General features: G+C 40.0%; 1 protein-coding gene across 1 annotated transcript in view; it reads right to left on the reverse strand.

Moving 5' to 3' along the window:
• Positions 1–17,948, reverse strand: part of PPM1A (protein phosphatase, Mg2+/Mn2+ dependent 1A) — a 140,222-nt gene that overhangs the window by 72,430 nt on the left and 49,844 nt on the right. The gene's annotated exons all lie outside the window — the stretch shown is intronic.

Raw genomic sequence — 17,948 nt, forward strand, 5'->3', positions numbered from 1 at the left:
GGTTTATCTCTGGGCTTTCAATCCTGTTCCATTTATCTATATTTCTGTTTTTGTGCCAGTACCATACTGTCTTGATTACTGTAGCTTTGTAGTATAGTCTGAAGTCAGGGAGCCTGATTCCTCCAGCTCCATTTTTCATTCTCAAGATTGCTTTGGCTATTCGGGGTCTTTTGTGTCCATACAAATTAGGAAATTTTTTGTTCTAGTTCTGTGAAAAATGCAAGTAGTAGTTTCAAAGGGATTGCATTGAATCTGTAAATTGCTTTGGGTAGTAGAGTCATTTTCACAATGTTGATTCTTCCAATACAAGAACATGGTATATTTCTCCACCTATTTGTATCTTTAATTTCTTTCATCAGTGTCTTATAGTTTTCTACATACAAGTCTTTTGTCTCCTTAGGTAGGTTTATTCCTAGATATTTCATTCTTCTTGTTGCAATGGTAAATGGGAGTGTTTTCTTAATTTCACTTTCAGATTTTTCATCATTAGTGTATAGGAATGCAAGAGATTTCTGTGCATTAATTTTGTATCCTGCTACTTTACCAAATTCATTTTTTAGCTCTATTAGTTTCCTGGTAGCATCGTTAGGGTTCTCTATGTATGGTATCATGTCCTCTGCAAACAGTGACAGCTTTACTCTTCTTTTCCGATTTGGATTCCTTTTATTTCATTTTCTTCTCTGATTCCTGTGGCTAAAAATTCCAAAGCTATGTTGAATAAGAGTGGTGAGAATGGGCAACCTTGTCTTGTTCCTGATCTTAGTGGAAATGGTTTCAGTTTTTCATCATTGAGGACAATGTTGGCTGTGGGTTGTCATATATGGTCTTTCTTCTATGCCTACTTTCTGCAGGGTTTTTATCATAAATTGGTGTTGAATTTTGTCAAAAGCTTTCTCTGCATCTACTGAGATGATCATATGGTTTTTCTCCTTCAATTTGTTAATATGGTGTATCACGTTGATTGATTTGCATATATTGAAGAATTCTTGCATTCCTGAGATAAACTCCACTTGATCATGGTGTATGATCCTTTTAATGTGCTGTTGGATTCTGTTTGCTAGTATGTTGTTGAGGATTTTTGCATCTATGTTCATCAATGATTACTGGCCTGTAGTTTTCTTTTCTTGTGACATCTTTGTCTGGTTTTAGTATCAGAGTGATGGTGGCCTCATAGAATGAGTTTGGGAGTGTTCCTCCGTCTGCTATATTTTGGAAGAGTTTGAGAAGGATAGGTGTTAGCTCTTCTCTAAATGTTTGATAGAATTGGCTTGTGAAGCCATCTGGTCGTGGGCTTTTGTTTGTTGCAAGATTTTTAATCACAGTTTCAATTTCAGTGCTTGTGATTGGTCTGTTCATATTTTCTATTTCTTCCTGGTTCAGTCTTTAAGGTTGTGCATTTCTAAGAATTTTTCCATTTCTTCCAGGTTGTCCATTTTATTGGCATAGAGTTGCTTGTAGTAATCTCTAATAATCTTTTGTATTTCTACAGTGTCAGTTGTTACTTCTCCTTTTTCATTGCTAATTCTATTGTTTTGAGTCTTCTCCCTTTCTTTCTTGATAAGCCTGGCTAATGGTTTATCAATTTTGTTTATCTTCTCAAAGAACCAGTTTAGTTTTATTGATCTTTGCTATCATTTCCTTCATTTCTTTTTCATTTATTTCTGATCTGATCTTTATGATTTCTTTCCTTCTGCTAACTTTGGGTTTCTTTTGTTCTTCTTTCTCTAATTGCTTTATGTGTAAGGTTAGGTTGTTTATTTGAGATGTTTCTTGTTTCTTAAAGTAGGCTTGTATAGCTATAAATTTCCCTCTTAGAACTGCTTTTGCTATATCCCATAGGTTTTGGATCATCGTGTTTTCATTGTCATTTGTTTCTAGATATTTTTTGATTTCCTCTTTGATTTCTTCAGTGATCTCTTGGTTATTAAGTAGTGTGTTATTTAGCCTCCATGTGTTTATATTTCTTACAGATTTTTTTCCTGTAATTGATATCTAGTCTCATAGTGTTGTGGTCAGAAAAGAGATTTGATAAGATTTCAATTTTCTTAAATTTACTAAGGCTTGATTTGTGACCCAAGATATGATCTATCCTGGAGAAATTTCCATGAGGACTTGAGAAGAATGTGTATTTTGTTGTTTTTGGATGGAACATCCTATAAATATCAATTAAGTCCATCTTGTGTAATGTATCATTTAAAGCTTGTGTTTCCTTATTTATTTTCATTTTGGATGATCTGTCCATTGGTGAAAGTGGGGTCTTAAAGTCCCCTACTATGATTGTGTTACTGTCAATTTCTCCTTTTATGGCTGGTAGTATTTGCCTTATGTATTGAGGTGCTCCTATGCTGGGTGCATAAATATTTACAATTGTTATATCTTCTTCATGGATCGATCCCTTGATCATTATGTAGTGTCCTTCTTTGTCTCTTGTAATGGTTTTTATTTTAAAGTCTATTTTGTCTGATATGAGAATTGCTACTCCAGCTTTCTTCTGATTTCCATTTGCATGGAATATCTTTTTCCATCACCTCACTTTCCTTCTGTATGTGTCCCTAGGTCTGAAGTGGGTCTCTTGTAGACAGCATATATATGGGTCTTGTTTTTGTATCCATTCAGCCAGTCTGTGTCTTTTGGTGGGAGCATTTGATCCATTTACATTTAAGGTAATTATCGATATGTATGTTCCTATTACCATTTACTTAATTGTTGCAGGTTTGTTCTTGTAGGTCTTTTCCTTGTCTTCTGTTTCTTGCCTATAGAAGTTCCTTTAGCATTTGTTGTAAAGCTGGTTTGGTGGTGTGAATTCTCTTACCTTTTGCATGTCTGTAAAGGTTTTAATTTCTCCATCAAATCTGAATGAGATCCTTGCTGGGTAGAGTAATCTTGGTTGTAGGTTTTTCTCTTTCATCACTTTAAATATGTCTTTCCACTCCCTTCTGGCTTGTAGAATTTCTTCTGAAAGTTCAGGTGTTAACCTTATGGGGATTCCCTTATGTGTTACTTGTTTTTTTTCCCTTGCTCCTTTTAATATTTTTTCTTTGTATTTAATTTTTGATAGTTTGTTTAATATGTGTGTTGGCATGTTTCTCCTTGGATTTATCCTGTATGGGACTCTCGGTGCTTTCTGGACGTGATTAACTATTTCCTTTCCCATATTAGGGAAGTTTTCAATTATAATCTCTTCAAATATATTCTCAGTCCCTTTCTTTTGTTCTTCCTCTTCTGGGACCCCTATAATTCGAATGTTGGTGGATTTAATGTTGTCCCAGAGGTCTCTGAGACTGTCCTCAATTCTTTTCATCTTCTTTCTTTATTCTGCTCTGCAGTAGTTATTTCCACTCTTTTATCTTCCAGGTCACTTATCCGTTCTTCTGCCTCAGGTATTCTGCTATTGATCCCTTCTAGAGAATTTTAAATTTCATTTACTGTGTTGTTCATCTCTGTTTGTTTGCCCTTTAGTTCTTCTAGGTCCTTGTTAAACTTTTCTTGTGTTTTCTCCATTCTATTTCCAAGATTTTGGATCATCTTTACTATCATTATTCTGAATTCTCTTTCAGGTAGACTGGCTATTACCTCTTCATTTGTTAGTTCTGGTGGGTTTTTGCCTTGCTCCTTCATCATTGTCAATTTGATGGGCAAAAATTAGCACCTAGTCTTACTTTAATTTGCATTTATTTGTTTGCTTGAGAGGATGGACATTTTAGATCAAACTATTGGTTATTTGTGATTCCTCTTTTGTTAACTGCCTGATCATATCTTTTGATGATTTTCTACTGGAATAGTTAGATTTCTTTTTATTTTTTTAAGTTTACTGATGTATAGTTGATTTACAATGTTGTGTTAGTTTCTGCTGTACAACAAAGTGACTCAGTTATATATATATTCTTTTTCATATTCTTTTCCATTATGGTTTATCACAGGATATTGGATATAGTCTCCAGTGCTACACAGTAGGACCTTTGTTTATCCATCCTGTGTATAATAGTTTGCCTCTGCTAATGCCAAACTCCCAATCCTTCCCTCCCCTACCCACCCCCGTTGGCAATCACAAGTCTGTTCTCCATATCTGTGAGTCTGTTTTTGTTTCATAGATAGGTTCATTTGTATCATATTTTAAGATTCCACATGTAAGTGATATTATATGGTATGGAATGGTTAGCTTTCTGTTGGAGCATATATCTATCTTTTTTGTGAGTACTTCTTTAACAGTAATATTATCAACTCTTTGACAGCCATGTATGTTTTATCTTTTCCCCAATTTGTCCTTTAACTTCATTTAGGAATTTTTAATTTTAGCCACCAGAAGTTTACCTATTTTATAAAGTTAACTCTATCACCTTTTCTCATTATGTTTTCTTACTTTGCTTTCAAACTTAGGCCTTCCCTGATCAGAAGTTAGGTAACTATTCACCTACATTTTCTGGCTAATCCAAATAAATATAATTTCTAAATCTTCAGGTGAACTGGTCAAACTGTCATAAAGTTGAAGAAGGGAGATCTGCATCCTAGAATGTGGAAGGAATCCACCAAAATTCAGTAGAGGCAACAGGAGGGATGTTCTTTCTCTTCTGTTGCTCCTGAGGGCATGTCAAAGCCCCCTGCAGAAACCACACACCAGGAGTAGATTGGTCAGTTAATAATGTACTCTACCATGACTATACTTTAGTCAGCTTAAGTGTTGCAACAAAGTGAAAAACTAAGTGGCTTCTTATTCAGAGTAGTGTTTTGTGTGTGTGTGTGTGTTTAAGGTATACCACTATATAACTATCTGACATTTGAGTCTCCATGGCAAAAATTCCCTTTACTCTCAGGATATGTGTGGATGACCCTCAGGGTGGTAGGATGGATAGAGTAAAATATTAAAGAGCGTTTGGAGAACATTCATGTTGCCAGAGAAAAAAAGGGAAATCCTCAAATATTATTTTTTTATTGACCTGAACGAGGTTGCTTCTGAATTTCTCCCATGTTGTCAGCGTTGTAAGAGTTGGTAACATGCTGAGTGTTAAGCACTGGAGGTGGGCAAGTATGGGAAAATGCGGCCCACAGCACTCCCGAGGGGCAGCAGAGGAGTGAAAAGTCTGCAGGAACAGGCGCAGCTTAGGATTGCTGAGAAAGGGGCACGAGACCAACTTCACAGCACGCATTTCAGGAATGATGTGGGCATAGCTGTTTCAATCGCCTCCTCTTCACCCCACTGGTGAGGGAGGGATTCCTACCCTGGGATTATGGGGGTGGCCGCACACCTAACTCCTGACACTGTACAGATGTGATGAACTGCAGCTTCTTAGTCATACATACTTAAAGCCTGGGGGCGGAGAACACTGCCTGCCGTGCAGGGCCACACGGGGGTTGTACTTGAGGACAGGGTGAGCCAGCAGGGGCTGTGGGAGGCAGGTTTTGTAGCATCAGGAGGGTGAGGTGCCCCTTGGTCCTGTGGGACAATGTGACTGGACTGGCTGAATAATTCTGTGAGCTGGCAGGGACTGAAAGCTGCTACTCAGGGATAAGTAGGCACTGTGCCTGGTCCTTCTGATAAGGAGTGTTGTTTGGCTAGGACGCTTTGTCCCCATGAATAGAGTAGTGACAGGAACTTGCAGTTAGGCCATCTGAGGACCCCTGGACTTTACAAGATATCAAGGCAGTATATAATATTGAGCCTAATTTCAAGCCTTACACCACAATAGCACTTCAGGACATTGGCTGATGGTGGATTCCAGTGGTTAGAAGGAGAGAAAATTCCAAGAGAGAAACTCAGGTCCTGGGCAGAAGTTACTTTATACCTTCAGAAATCGGGGATCTCAAAACAAAATGGCAGAAGAGAGACAAATTCTCAAGACAAGTTGGGAGAGGGGTGGAGTGTGGGCAAAATGGGTGAAGGTGGTCAAAATGTACAAACTTCTAGTTATAAAATAAATAAGTCATAGGGATGTAATGTACAGCATGGTGACTATAGTTAATAACACTGTATTGCATAGTTGAAAGTTACTAAAAGAGTTGATCTTAAAAGTTCTCATAAAAAGAAAAAAAAATGTTAACTATGTATGGTATGTGGGCATAGCTGGATGGTTGGATGGATGTTAACTGCAGATGGTCCTAGATTTACGATGGGTTTATGTCCCAATAAAACCACCATAAGCTGAAAATACCATAAGCCAAAACTGTATTTAATACACCTAACCTACCAAACACCGTAACTTAGCCTAGCCTAACTTAAATGTGCTCAGAACACTTAGCCTATAGTTGGGCAAAATCATCTAACACAAAGCCTATTTCATATTAAAGTATTGGATATCTCATGTAATTTATTGACTACTGTACTGAAAGTGAAAAACAGAATGGCTGTGTGGGTGCAGAATGGTTGTAAGTGTATGGGTCGTTTACTCTCATGACCGTGTCGCTGACTGGGAGCTGAGGCTCAGCACTGCCACTGCCCAGCATCACAAGAGAGGATCATACTGCCTATTGCTAGCCCAGAAAAAGACCAAAATTCAAAATTCAAAGTACAGTTTCTACTGAATGCGTAATGCTTTCTCACCATTGTAAAGTTGAAAATTGTAAATTGAACCATCATAAGTCAGGGACTGTCTGTAGACTTCGTGTGGTGATCATTTCACAATATATACAAATATTGAATCATTACATTGTATACCTGAAACTAATATAATGTTGTATGTCAATTACATGTCAATTAAAAAACAAGAGAAGAAAGAGGGGAAAAAAAGTAGGTTGGGAGTCAGATGATTGAGCTAAGACGGATCCCACCCATGGTAGCAGTCAGGAGACTGCTTATTGCCCCAAACCCGTACCCAGTGAATTGGGCAATGGAGACAGCATCTGTCTGTAACTTAACCTACCTTCTACAAAAAGTATGTACTCTTCAGTCAACAGTGTACATGCTGCACTGTGAGGAAAGGGGAAGAGAAAATGAATCCCATCAGCCTGGTCTCTAAAGACCCACATATCCTGCCACAGGTAATGGCAGCAATAGAAAGCAGCCAGAGAATTTCTAGGGGCTTCCCAGGGATGTTTTGTCATAGTTTGATGTAAGGTGCTGGGTGGTACTTTCCAAACAAGCTAGCCCTATCTTGGACACAGGGCTAGCAGCATAAAGTACAAAGTCCCACATTATTCAATATTTCATCAAGTATTTGATGAGCCCCTACCAAATACCCAGAATTCTGTATAGGACAGAATCTCTTTCCTCAAGGAGTTCCTAATCTTCTTGGGAAAATAACATAATTTTATATGAAAAAGAAATGTAAGAAATGTGTATAAATATGTTCTAAGATGAAAAGAATGGAAAATATACTATATTTTTCTTATAATTACTGTAGGCCCTCTGTATCTGCAAGTTCCACATCCACAGATTCAACCAACCACACTGATGGAAAACATTTAGAGATTAAAATTCCAGAAAGTTTTGAAAAATGAAACTTGAATTCGTCATACACTGGCAACTATTTACATAGCATTTACATTGTACTTACAACTATTTACATAGCATTTGTATTGTATTAGGTATTATAAACAGAGATGATTTAAAGTATACAGGGTGATGTGTATAGGTTATTTGCAAATACTATGTCATTTTATATAAGGGATTTGAGCATTCACAGATTTTTGGATCCACAGGGGTCCTGGAACCAATGCTCTGAGATACCAAGGGACGATTGTATATTGCTTATATTCTACACATTAACTTATTATACAAAATACATCATGTGGCAAGACACTTTCTTAACCTATGAGCTGAATCTCTCATGTACCCACAACCAATAACGGCTAAAGTTTCCTGTTGCGTTAGCATGTGTCCATTTTAGTCTAAGTACATATAGGCACGGTTAAGACAAGTACAGCAGAGAAGTCTCCTCACTCACTTCTCACTTTGTTCTGCGTATACTGTTTGACAGCCCCTGAGCATGGGGGTGTTCAATCTCTCCAGTCCATCAGCCAACCTTGCTGTGGCCATTCTCCTTGATCTCTCCCACCCCCACCCCAATGCTGCTCTTCGGAGATACCTGAGGACAACCATTAGAGGAATAAATGGACTTTGGGTCATTTGGAGGATAATTCAGTTAAATCTAGAAGGTTTAATCCAGTTGGAGACTTTCCTAATATATCTTTTCCCACTTCAACCAAACTCCTGTCCAAGGTACAATTTGAATTCCACCTGGTAGGTTTCTGTCCTTGCCATCCATAGAACTTAATAATATCAGTGTCAGCCCCAGAGAGTTCTGCCCCAACTCTGGGTCAGTCTTGGTCCCTTGTTCACTGGTGGGCAGTCACCTGTGAGGGTTTTAACTATACAGGCTGAGTTCCTGTGCCTGGAGTTGCTGATTGAGGAGCCTGAGGCTTGCCTATGAAATCTCTATGTGTCAGGGTTGAGATGAAGAGCAGGCATCCAATTAATGGAAAGGGAAAACTTTAAACAATTATAACTGATTGATAATGTAATCCTTTCTGTGAACTCATTGTTACTGGATATTTTCCAGCAGAGGCCAAATTTATGAACAATTACTCCTCTTTCTTTATCATAAAACATAACTATATCCTAAAGCATCTTTCTACATTTCCTCATTAATCTGCCCAAGTATCCTATGAGATAGGTGCCATTATTATTCTCATTTTGAAAATGAGAAAAGTGAGATGCAGGGAGTGTAAATGATTTGCCTAAGATCCAATAGCCAAGAAAAGATGATGGCAGGACTACCCTGAGGATTATTCCTGATCTATTACCCATGTGGTCTCAATTCTGAAGACCTGCCCTGGCCCAGGAAGGTGGCTGACAGCCTAGGCCACTTGTCAGTTCATTCAGAGATCTGATTGGAGATCAGAGTGGGAATGGCTGGGGTCACCAGAGCCAGAGACACACTGCTGCAGATTTTCTTTGCTAGTCCTTCCTGCTTATTTACCTTGGGCACTTGACTACTTGGCAGTCACTGACAAAATGTTTGCTATCATTTATTAAGGGCTTACCATGTGCTCAGAACTTTGTGAACTGATTTATACGATGTCACTTAATCATTACAAAAATCCCAGCTGGAAGGTATTAGATCCACTTTACAGATGTGGAAACTGAGGCTGAACGTCTTACGCACAGTCACATAGCAAGGCCATGAATCAAACTCAGATGTATGCATGTTCAAAGCCTGTGCCCTACAGAAGGGCTGCTTTGGGGGCAGTGATGTTTTGAAGGGCAGGTAGGATCAAAAGGAATTAGTTGCACCCTTGGAGTCTCCCACTACCTCTGTGAGTAAGCCAGTGGGCGTTTGCATGGTTAGCGCAAAGGAGTATCCTGAGGGATATTTCAGCCCCAAAGATGACATATCATTGGGGCGTCTCCAACCAGAACCATTACCATATACAAAAGGCTCCAGGGTTCCTGGAACTCAGCTGGCTCTTAGGGCCACAGCAGGCACAAGATGCAATGTGCTGAAATGGAAAGAATTGTGTGTGTGTGTGTGTGTGTGTGTGTGTGTGTGTACTCATACACATGCACACATATGCATATAATTGTACGGCGTAGAGGATGTCAGGAGCACGGAGTTCTGGCCCCACCCACCACTCTACATTTAAGAAAATCCAGAGAGGAAGTAGGGCAGACCTAGGGCTTTTTGAGGACAGGCTTTTACTCTACAGATGAAGCAGGCCACCAGACTCTGAGATCTTCTAAAAAGCCTTGAAGCCAACTCCCCTCTCCTCACCCTCCAGTCTCAAGCACTCTTTGGAAGCTAAGAATCTCCTCGGGCCACATCCGTATCACCAACCCCTCTCTCTGTGAGCCCTGCAGCTTCCCAGAGCAGGTCCAGGGTTTGCAGTGCTGTCATGGAGGCTCCTGGGAGGCCACAAGCTTATGCTCCTGGGGTGTCTAAAGGCCTCTTTCAGGGCTCAGAACCATAGGGAAATCAGGACCTCAAAAGGGCACTCTGGGCTTCCCTTCTCCACTTGGGAGTACAGCCTAGTTTACAGTATGAAGTGGAAAACTGTGTCCACTTTTGGTACTTAGAATTGTACTTCGAGTCCTGAAGGGTGGCTTATGGTGTCCTACTCCCATGCTTTCTAACACTGAATGTGACATCTGTGTCTGTCATCCTCCGGACACAGAACCCTTCCGGAACTAGGTGCTCTGGGAGGGAACGCATGATGTAACAGGCCTTCTGTGCAGGCAGTGGTCTTCAGAAGGATGTTAGTTCACCACATGGTTTTGGACTCAGAGAGACTTTGAGTTTAAATCCAGATTCTGTCCCTGAGTAGCTCTTGGGAAGGTCACATGCTCCTCTGACCTTTGTTTCCTTTCCTGGAGAAAGGGGGCACTAATGCCTGTGGTGCAGCCTAGGACCTGGCAAATGCCCAAGGCAGCAGTGGTGTGATTTCAGCAGCACTGAGAAGGACCCTCAGGCCAAAACAAATCCTTCCCCAGCCAACTTCCTGACATGATCTGGCCTCTTCGCACCTCCTTAACCTCTGCCAGGAAGAAGGCTCTCACTCTGCTTCCTTGAATAGCACCATGCTTTCTCCTGTTGCCCAGTATTTGCCCTGTGTCCCCTCTTTCTAGAACATTGTTCCTCTCAAACTTCCTCCCCATCATCTGGTTAACACCTGCCTCCAGGTGTCCTCAGTCACCTGGAAGAGAACCTTTCAGGGCTGCCCTGGCCATGGCCATATCCTTGCTTGTGTGATTATTTTATTAATGTTTATTAATTAATTATACAACAAACTGTAGGGAAGACGAACTGATTAAAGAATAAAAGCTTCGGGCTTCCCTGGTGGCGCAGTGGTTGAGAGTCTGCCTGCCGATGCAGGGGACACGGGTTCGTGCCCCGGTCCAGGAGGATCCCACATGCCGCAGAGCGGCTGGGCCCGTGAGCCATGGCCGCTGAGCCTGTGCGTCTGGAGCCTGTGCTCCGCGGTGGGAGAGGCCACAACAGTGAGAGGCCCGCGTACCACACACACAAAAAAGAATATAAGCTTCATGAAGGTGACTATTTTACTCATTGGTGCCTGGCACACACTGGGCCTCAATAACCGTTTGTTGAAAGAATGAATGGATGAGAGATGCATTCATTTAACTTAAAGAAACATGTTTGTCACAGTGCTAGTGCCCCCTGAAAATGTTAAGTGATTCTGAGGGCACAAAGAGGTCCATGGTCAAATAAATTTGGGTAAAAAACTTGTGGTAAAACAAAGTTAGACAGGTTCCTTCTCTGTGGGACTTCTCAATACCTTAATATGCTAATGTGGATTGTGAATTTCCAGTAGGAGAAAGGTCAAAACCCAACAAGCAGCCACATCTATCACTTACGCCTCATTGTGAATGAGTTTAATCAAAAGCTTGCCCACGGAGCCTGTGCCCAAACCCAGAATGCCTGGACTCCTGGGAGCAAAATCAAGTCATCAGGTATAACCAAATTAGGTGGGCTGTTCACAACTCACCCTCCACAACTGAATCTTGGCCCAGCAATCTCAGCCTGAACCCTAGTTCTCTTTACTACTATTCTTACCAAAAGACGTCTTACGTCAGTGATGGAAGGATTTTATCTGTTTGTCATCTTCAATAAAAAGTGACTCTGGCAATGTGGTGTAAGGTTGATGTGTCCTAAGAAACGGACCTGTTCTCTGTCTGGTTTTGTTTTCTTTTATTGCTTTTGAAATCCAGCATTCCTCTTTTCGTTGCTGGCTCAGGCTACAGGGCAGTACTGGTTTCGCTCAAGTGGAATATCTATTTGGAGTTGATTGAAAAAACAAAACTGGCTAAAAGAAGGGTCAGGCCAGTCCTAGAGATGATTACAGTAGAAATAAAAGGATGACACATAAACTGGACGGGTATCCAAAACCTGGTTGGTTTCTATATTTCAAATACTGACTTCTGAGAAGCTGTGTTTGAATGTGAGCATGGGGCAAGGCCTGAAACCTCACAATGGATGCAGAGTGTGAATGAGGTTGAATAGAACAGAGCTGAAATGTTGGCTCTGATCCCTGGTGCTTCCAAGATGTCCCCACAGTACCAGGGAGAGTGTTTACAGGCTGGGCAAAACTGCTAAGTAGGAAGAGTTTGTTACCAGCCCTTCTTTCCCACATCCAGCTGGAGAACTCAGGCTGCTCCCTCACTAAAGGGGCTGTAGCTGCTTCCCACCTCAGCCTGCCCCAGCAGCTAACTTATTTCCATCCCATTCATTCAATGTCCTGAATCTGCTTTTAAAACTAGTGCTTTAAACATATGACTTTCTCCTCCGAAAATATTTGAATTTTAACAAGAGTCTTCTGGCTGAAACCAGGCGAGTCACTCTAGTGGGAAGTCAGGCAGCAGGATAGATACTTCAGGGCAGATTGTCCTTTAGTTCCCTTCAGGCCCTACACAGAGGCAGCTGTCTGCTCTGGCTTGTAGGACTGGTGCGGCTTCAGATCTTTGCTGTGCAGTAAAGGTAGGTTAAAGGGCAACAGGGCACCAAATGGAACCGAGAATAGCAAACAGCCCATGGAGATGGTATTTTGTCCATGGATTGGGGATTACTATCCTAAGCTGCCAGGATTTTTCCAGTAGAGTTTTACACAATAAAATAAATGTGTTCTGCACTTTTAGTGTTTAAATAAACATGGAGGATCTATTTCTAGCCATAATGTAAATTGGTGATGTGGAAAGTTATGAAAAGAGAATGCATGCTAAAACTTCAGACCTCCTGGTTTCTGTCACTGCTCTGTGTGCTTAAACAACACTGATTTCTACATAAATAACTTACCTCTCATACAGTATTTCTATAAGAATTTACCCCCCCCACCTTTAAAAAAAAAAAAGCTGTTAATGTGAACCAAGGTTTATGGAAACTAATATAAGCAAACCAAGGGCAAAGTGCAATATATGTATAGATTTATTTTATTTTATTTCCCCGTTGAAGCTTTTGATTTCCTATATTTGTGTTTAAAACTACAATTGAACACTGTGACCCAAGATATCCCTTCCTAAAATACACCCTGAAATAGTGTCTTTCCAAACTTTTTTGACTTTGACCTGAAATAATAAATCTATTTTAGCTTATGATCCGACATACACACACACACAACTGAAATCAAAGTTTCATAAAACAAAATTTACTCTTATTATGTGCAATGTACTCTAGTATTTTCTATTTGCTTCTATTTATTTTTCTTTCTTCTTTAAAAAAAAATTGATATTACTAACCACCAGCAATTTGGGACCCACAGTTTGAAAAACACTGCCTTAGAGAAACTGCTGTGCACACATATAAAAATGTTCATAGCAACACTATTTGAAATAGCAAAAAAGTGGGAAAATGCATATGGCAAATGATCAAGATTGTGTATAGAGTAATGGCAGGGGTAGAACTTGGATTGAGATATTAGGAAAGGACTTTCTGAGGAAATGACATTTAAAATCAGACTAGAAGACAAAGCTGGGCAAAGAGTATTGTATACTGAGCAGGCTTTGAATAAACAAAGAACTTGGCACCCTCAAGGAACTGAAGGAGGCTAATGTGGTTGGGTCAAGGAGAGAGCTGAGGACAGAAACATGTGATGAGATTGGGATGGTAGGTTGGAGATAAATTATGCAATGCCTTGAAGGCAATATTAAAGATAGTGGATTTTTATCCAAGTGCAATGGGTTGCCATTGAAACTGGGAAATGGCATGATCAAGTTTATCTTTTCAACCATTGCCCCAGCTCTTGAGTAAAGAATGGTTTAGAGAAAGGAAAGAGGAAAATCAGTTAAGAAGCTATCGTTAAAGTCTTTGGTGGTTTGGTATGGATGAACTTATTCACAAAGCAGAAATAGAGACACAGATGTGGAGAACAAATATATGGATATCAAGGGGGGAAGGAGGGGGTGGGAGGAATTGGGAGATTGGGATTGACATATATACACTACTATGTATAAAATAGATGACTAATGAGAACCTGCTGTATAGCACAGGGGACTCTACTAGTGCTCTGTGGTGACCTAAATGGGAAAGAAATCTAAAAAAGAGGGGATATATGTATATGTATAACTGATTCACTTTGCTGTACAGCAGAAACTAACACAACATTAAAGCAACTATACTTCAGTAAAAATTAATTTTAAAAAATCTTTGGTGGTTTGGATTGTGGCTAGAGTGGAAGCAGAGAGAAGTGGATTGATACAGGGAATATTTTAGAGGTATAACATATAGGACTTGGAGATGCCTTATTTGGGATTGAAGTTGGAGTTGAGGGAGGGAGGTGAGATTGAAGATAAGGGCTATGTCAAGGATGACGTGCCCACTGTTCTAGCAAGGACATTTGAGTAGATGAATGTGTCATTTATTGATGTAGAAGACCAAAGGGGGAGCTCCTTTGAGTGAGTCAAGATTAAGAGTTTGGTCTTGTAAATCTTAAATCTGAGATGCTTGTGAGCTATCCAGATAGAGAAATCAAGTTAGTAATGATCTATGCAAAGCTGGAGCTCAGCAAGCAGACCAGACTGAAGATATATTGCCAAAAAGTTCGTTCGGGTTTTCCCATAAGATGTTATGGAAAAATCCGAACGAACTTTTTGGCCAACCCAATACATTTGCGAGTTAGTAGCCTATACAGATCATTCTGGGATGACAGAGTAGAGAACAAGAAGAGGAGACAGCCCAGGATAGAGCCATGAGGAGTCCTGATGTTCAGAAGCAGCTTGAGAAGGAGGAATCAGAACAGGAGTCTGTGAAGCCAGAGCCACAGGCTTGATAGTAAGCCAGGAGTGTGTGGTCTTGTAGGAGACAAAAAGAATAATTTAAGAATTGGTCAGTAATCAACAGCGTCAAATGCTGCTAAGAAGGTAAATATGATGAAATCAAGAAGCGTTAGATTTAGCAACACGAACGTCATGGTGACCTTAGCAAGAGCTGTTTTTCTAGATTGGTTGGGTAGAAGAAAGAAAGGAAGGAGAGGAAGTAGAGTTAGTGAGTGTAGATAACTCTTGTGAACCTTGGCTGGCAAGGAGAGAAGAGTGATGGGAATGCAGGCAGAGGAGAATGTATAATCAAGGAAGGTATTTTTGTTCGTTGTTTGTTTGAGGGCGAAAGGTATAAGAGGATGTTTGAAAGCTGTTTGGAAGGTTTGGGTGGAGAATAAGAGGCTAAATATTCAAAATAGAAGATAACCACCAGAGCAACATCCTCAGATGGAAGGCAAACCATGGGTGGCTGAATGGCTTTGGATCAGAAGAGGGATGTTCTCCTCCATTGTGGCAAAAGGAGAGAGAGTGTGTGGGTCCAGGAAGTTCTGTGGGGAGTTACTGTCTGATGAATGCAAAGTGAGTCAGTTTTGGATGGTTGGGCTGCAAGAAACAGAATATCCAACCAAAAGAGGCCTAAACAAATAAAGGTTTATTTTTCTCCCTTAATATAAAGTCCAGAACTGAACAGTTAGAATTGTTAGAATTGAATATCTTCATCTGAAATGATGAAGCCAGCTTTATATTCTACATTGCACTTAATGAACTTATTGTCCTACACTTGCATATAGGTAGAAATTCTACTTTTCAGAGTGCAGTTGAATGTACTTTGTGAAAATTTACAGAAAGTAAGAGAGAAAGAGGAGTGAAAGATAGTGGGCCCTTGTAAATTCAGTCTTACAAAAGGATCATTAGCGATTGTTGTTAATAGGACTGCCTGGAAATTGTGCTCCCTGGGGCTGGGCAATGTTGCAGCACTAGCTGTTAAGCGCATAGTAGAATCCACTATGAACCCCTGTAGGGATAGTCCAAAACATGGCAGAGGATGGTAGGTATAAATAAACTAGCAAGGAAGTGTCTGTTGCTGACAGCCAGTAGGAGGTGTTCACTTAAGGAAAAATGAATGTGGATTTACAATATCCAATAATCTTTTGGTAAATATTACTGAAAATGTTTTCCAACTAGTCTGAATGAAAAAAAATATGAACTTTGATCCACGTTCCTTTTACTCTAAGTTCTATTGCTTACGTGCGGGAAGTAAGCATGGAACTTTTCACCTCTTCCTCCTTGAAATCCAACAAAATATGCAACTGAGGCACAATCATAGACACAGATAAAGGTCACTTCTCACTACCGTGAATGGTGAAGATTCATAGAGACAAGCTTTGATGCAGATTGGTATTTGCCAGCATGCTTTTTACAGCCTTGAATACATGAATTCCAAGACAGACAGAAATCCTGGAGCCTTGCCATGGATAAAATAAGGTACGCTGTATTCAACATTTCTTCCACATCGTTAAATGAAAATTGTCATTTTTCCCACTGCCACACTCTACAATGTATCTTAATTCAAAACATCCCGATGTAGGCCAAATGCCCCATTTCTAAAACTATGCTTCACTCTTAATGGAAATATGTTATAAAGACATGAATCACTATTATGAGTTTATGGTGCCTTAATTAAAGAAAGCTTCTCTGATATAAGTATTTCAAAATATCCCTTGATTTAGTATGTCAGATTTTGTATTATTGTGTAATTCCCCACAGTAAGATTTTTTAAAGGTGAAATGTATAAATTTCTTCTGCAAAGTTGAAGAAGACTATTGTGATACTAATCCAGATTGGTTTTGTGATTTTTATGACAATACTCAGTTGCTCAGGCATTGACACAGGAGGTAGATGATGGAGTTCATTCAGGACTGGGGTCAGATGCTGTGAAAGAAGAGGCCAAGTGAACCCAGCATATTTGCAATAGGATAATTGTAATGATGGCCCAGGAATCTAAGCTGGTGTTGGGGTAGGGAGGGCAAAAGGGTATGATGAAAAAAAAAAAAAAAAGATGAAAGGATCCATGGATTGAAAATGCTCGATGATGGGATTAACATATATACACTACTATATGTAAAAGAGATAATCAGCAAGGACCTACCGTATAGCACAGGGAACTCAACTCAATATTCTGTAATGACCTATATGGGAAAAGAATCTGAAAAAGAATGGATATATGTATATGTCTCACTGAACCACTTTGCTGTACACCTGAAACCAGCACAACATTGTAAATCAACTATACCCCAATATAAAATAAAAATTAAATTTAAAAAAAAGGGAAAAAGCTCAATGAGGCCAAGTAGGAAAGCTGGAAAGAGGAGGTCGTGGCTGAGAAGTGGGATGTTAAAAGTTGTGATTTGTGAGGTGTTAAGTTTCTGGTGGTATAAAGGAGCAGGGTGTGACCATGGGTGGCTGTGGAGGAATGGAGGAGATCATCAGAAATTCAGAGGTTAAGGAACTGAGATGCAAGGATATTGGATGGGTCATGCCATTGCATAATGAGTAATGGTGGAAGCCGCGTGGAGAGGAGGGCTGTAAACCAGTCCCTCAGTCAGTGTGAGCAGGAAGCAAAGGGGTGAGCAGCGGATGGTTATTCCGAGGTGGATGGGCATGGTGTAGTCTGTACAGGGTGAACCTTAGAGAAGAGCTTTTCATAAGAGCATAGATGGAGAGGAATAGTCTGAAAGTGGCTCTGGAGAGCAAGAAAGAGAACTTGTTCACTTCCCAACCCTAAGCCATATGGTGCTTATTGGATTTCATAAACTCTCTTTATATGCTAAACAGAATCCCATTTTCCCTGCCTATAGATGAAGTACACTGCAATTGTAGCTCTCACGGGGCTAACCCTGAGACTTTGCATACCTGACACTGAGAAATAAAATCAAAGTGGAAAAGATATTTAAAATTTTGCATTTTCCAAATGTAGAGAAACATATGGAAATGTCATGGACAGATGCTTATTTTATAGAGACAACACGAAGAAGGTCCCTGTATTTTTCAGTTTTCAGTCACCTCTTTGGTACCCCTTTTTCCTGGATTTAGGTAAGACTTAGGCCTACTCACTCAATGGAAATATATTGATATACAATTTATTTTCTTCAATTTCTGACAACAGAATATTTTTTGATTCAGTGGCCTGTACCTACTTCTTCCTGTACTTACATGAACACTTGGTGAATGCCAGGTACTATGCTAGGCACAG

The sequence above is a fragment of the Kogia breviceps genome, chromosome 3 (genome assembly GCF_026419965.1).
Source record: "Kogia breviceps isolate mKogBre1 chromosome 3, mKogBre1 haplotype 1, whole genome shotgun sequence".
NCBI lineage: Eukaryota > Metazoa > Chordata > Mammalia > Artiodactyla > Physeteridae > Kogia > Kogia breviceps.